The sequence below is a fragment of the Lissotriton helveticus genome, chromosome 1_2 (genome assembly GCF_964261635.1).
Source record: "Lissotriton helveticus chromosome 1_2, aLisHel1.1, whole genome shotgun sequence".
Lineage (NCBI taxonomy): Eukaryota > Metazoa > Chordata > Amphibia > Caudata > Salamandridae > Lissotriton > Lissotriton helveticus.
In genome coordinates, this window is record NC_136058.1 from 28,103,230 (window position 1) to 28,106,888 (window position 3,659).

A 3,659-nucleotide genomic window follows, 5' to 3' on the forward strand; every position below is an offset into this window, starting at 1 on the left:
CATCACTGTGCTGAGCGGAATGGCTTCAGGGTACCGGGTAGCATGGTCCACCAAGAACAGGATAAACCTGTTGCCCATGGCTGTCTTGGGGTCCAGTGGCCCCACAATGTCAATTCCCATCCGTTTAAAGGGGGTACTGACTACAGGGAAAGGTTGGAGAGGGGCCTTGTGCCTCCTTCCACTTTTCCCTCTTGCCTGGCAAGTTTGACAGGTCGTACAATGAGTATCTGAACTCTTCCGCATCTGAGACCAATACAGGTGGGAGACAAGCCTTTCAAAGGTCTTGTTCTGCCCCAGATGACTAGCTAAAGGAACATCATGAACCAAACCCAGTAGGAAGGCTCTGAAGCGCTGGGGTACCACCAGCACACGGACTGACCCAGGCTCAGCAACCTCAGGCTCGCTATACAGGAGATCATTCTCCCAGTAGATCCAATGTGATCCAGACTGATTACCTGCTGCCTGGTTTGTGGCCTGTTGCCTCAAACCCACAAGAGTAGGGCACTTCTGCTGCTCTTCACAAAATTCCTCCCTGGAGGGACTCCCTTCTTGCAGCCAATGGTCAGCTCAGGTATTTTCCCCAGTTCAGAAACTTGCTCGCCTGTAGGTTCCAGGGCATCCCCCTCAAGGTCTGCCTCCTCCTGGACCGTGGGAACAATGGGGGTTGGTTTCCCGTGCCCCCTACCTCTTCTCTTTAAGGCAGGTCCCTGGGCCATACTTTCAGGCTCCAGGGTCTCTTGAACACCCTTAACTGCCATAGACACATGGTCACACACGCCCACTCAGGCAGACCCAAAATCTCTAAATGAGCCTTCTTATCCACCTTATCCCAAGGGGAGCTTTCCAAATCATTGGCCAACAGACAATCAACAGGCATGCCGGGCCTCACAGCTACTTGAAGAGTACCAGAGACACCCCCCCCACTCAAAGGAAACTTGAGCCACTTTGCAATGGCTCTCTGTGTTGTCAGCGGCAACAACTGGGAAGAATGCATTGGGGACCACCTGCTCTTCAGACACCAAGTGACACTTAACAGCTGTCACACTTGCTCCGGTGTCTCTCGGAGTCTCCACTCTATGGTCATTGATGGTCACCCACTGCCTGTATTTTTTAGTGTTATCATGCAGCTGTGTTCTAGGGACCATCTCAAATTCTCCTAATGAGACAAGGGACATTTCTGCGGGACCCCACCGACCTTGGGTACCCATCTCCGCCCCACCCAGGGCTACATTGGCCATCTGATGGGGTGGTGCACGGGTGGCACATTCTGACCCTTTTGGGGACACTGGGGATCATACCAACAGTGTCCCACCTGCTTACACTGAAAGAAGGTAACAGGCCCCCTATAAACAGGTTTACCTGTCGGGGTCCTGACTTCTTCTCAGGGGGAGGCTGGGAACCCTTACCTTGGTTCCCTTGGGAATAACTTTGGGGCCCTTTCTGGAACTCCCTCTGTTTACCCTTATCCCCTCCACTCTTCTGCTGGGGACCCTGCCCACCTTTGGCAGAGTCTCCAATAAGACCCTTGTGGACCCTGGTACTGACCCAGCGGTCCCCCTTCTACAGCAAGTTTTCTAGGGTTAGTCAACGTGCTATCAATAAGGTGCTGGCGTAGCTCTGGAAAACAATTAGCAGACAAGTGCTCCCTAGCAATCAAATCATAGAGCACTTGAAAACTATCCACATTGCTACCACTCACCCAACCATCCATAGCTCTGCAAAAGAAAGACACATATTCTACCCAAGACGTTCCCTCCAACTTCTTACAATTCCTGAACCTCTGTCTATAGAGTTCTGGAGTTAAACCATACCTTGTCATCAGTGCTTCTTTCATGTGGGCATAAGACATCCTATGATCACTGGGCAAGTCTAACAAAGTATCCCTACCTTCAGTTAAAAAGCGGCCCAACAACCCCGCTCCCCAATCCTTCCCCAGGACCCAGTGGGCCAACATTGCTATCTCATAGGCTGCAAACCACTGCCCAATATCTTCACCTTTGTGGAAATATTTGATTAAGTATGGGCGAATTTTGCAGATCTGCGATCCGCATATTCGCGCGAAATCGGCAAAAAAATCTGCGAGTTCTCGAAAAAATTGGCGAACTTGCGCATTTGCCCAAAAATACTGTTTCCCACCGTCTACAGTGGCTAATCAGTAAGTGCTACCTCGTTGGGTACATGTATAGTGTCCACAATACGTTGGGATTGCACCCGAATCCTGCACCTGTGCGAGGGTGGAAACTGCCTCCGGCAAAAAAGGATGGGTTAGACCGGCGTATGACATTCAGGGAGGCCCCAGGAACAAGAATTAAAAAAAAAATCGAAATCGAAGAATCGAAACTGATCTGCACCAAGGAAGCTGGTGTTCTGGCTTTTGTCCTTCGTTCTGCAATTTTAGTAGAAGTGAGTGGAGCGCAGAGGATCTGTTGGAAAGCCAGGTGCTGCCTCTTGACGGTACCCAGCTTTAGCCTGAAACCCCGCGAGTAACCCCGGGAGAGAGCGAGTTTAGCATTTTCGAACACAAACACCCGGAGTGAGCGCTGCGCTCTCTATCTTGGTCGCCGCTGCTATCTAAATGTCTGCCACTCGCTCAATGACGACGCACGGCCAGGCAGCACAGCAGGGGAGATCCCCAGGGGTCAGGGACTACTCGTTGCGAGGGGCCGCCGCAGATCACCGCGGTACAGTGCCCGGCCAACAGGAGTCACCGACGCCCACCAGCAACAGACGCAGCCCAAGGGGGCAAGCGGTTATCACATAATGCATCCCAACGAAGAGCGACGAAATAAGGTTCAGGCAATTACCAGAAAGGAGATGGAGGCCTTGGAGCGGTACAAGGAAGCACATAGACCAGGTCCTATTAATCTGGCTGCGAGGAGGATGGGTGGAAGTGTTTCAGAGTATGATGCAAGAGAACAACAACAATTAGGACTCCGCCAATCTAAATACCAGCAGCAGATGAAGAGAGAAGAATACAAAAGAAAGCAGAAGGAGGCCGAAGACGCTGAAATCCAGAAAATGAAGGCAGTCCAGAGAGAAAAGGCAAATCAGCTAGAGGAAAAAAGAAGGCAACAGGAGAAACAGAGAAGGGAAACATTTGAAGATAACCGATATCAGGTAAATAATGCTTTTCTGGACAGACTGGGAAGTGCACAACAACCAGGTTCCATGTACCGAGCTGGCCGTTTCTAAACTGGAGACCGCCATTTTTATTCCTGATACAAGCAGTAATTCGTAACCTGGCTTTGCAGATCTGATCGTTGCACTTACTTTTAGTGACTGAAAGATGACTGCGTTGTGAGAACTTTGGTCAGCTGCCACCAGAGGGATTGATCTATAAGCCCTTGGCCTTGATTTCTAACTCCCTCAACATCCTTTCATGTTCCATTCTCATTTCTCTCTTTCCAAAGACAACCTGTTATTCTCTGTTTCCCTCTGACTCTACATCTTAAGCTTAGCCAACTCCAGCTTAAGTGCCCTCTTTCTCTCCCCGTCTACCAACTCTCTGGGGGACAGGTCTCTGGAAGAGATACTGCTGCCAGGTGGAGAGAGTCACCCTCCCCTAGCTGAAATCACTGGCCTCTCAATGGGCCCATCTGCATCCACAACTAGCTCCACCACAAGATATGGGGCATTTCTTGCTTCTACCCAGGCCCTCA

The 3,659-nt window shown here is 50.7% G+C and overlaps 1 pseudogene; it reads left to right on the top strand.

Annotated features, from left to right (window-relative positions):
- The first annotated feature begins 2,575 nt into the window (after window positions 1–2,575).
- LOC144807747 (epithelial-stromal interaction protein 1 pseudogene) lies at window positions 2,576–3,269 on the top strand (annotated as a pseudogene).
- Window positions 3,270–3,659: the final 390 nt, after the last annotated feature.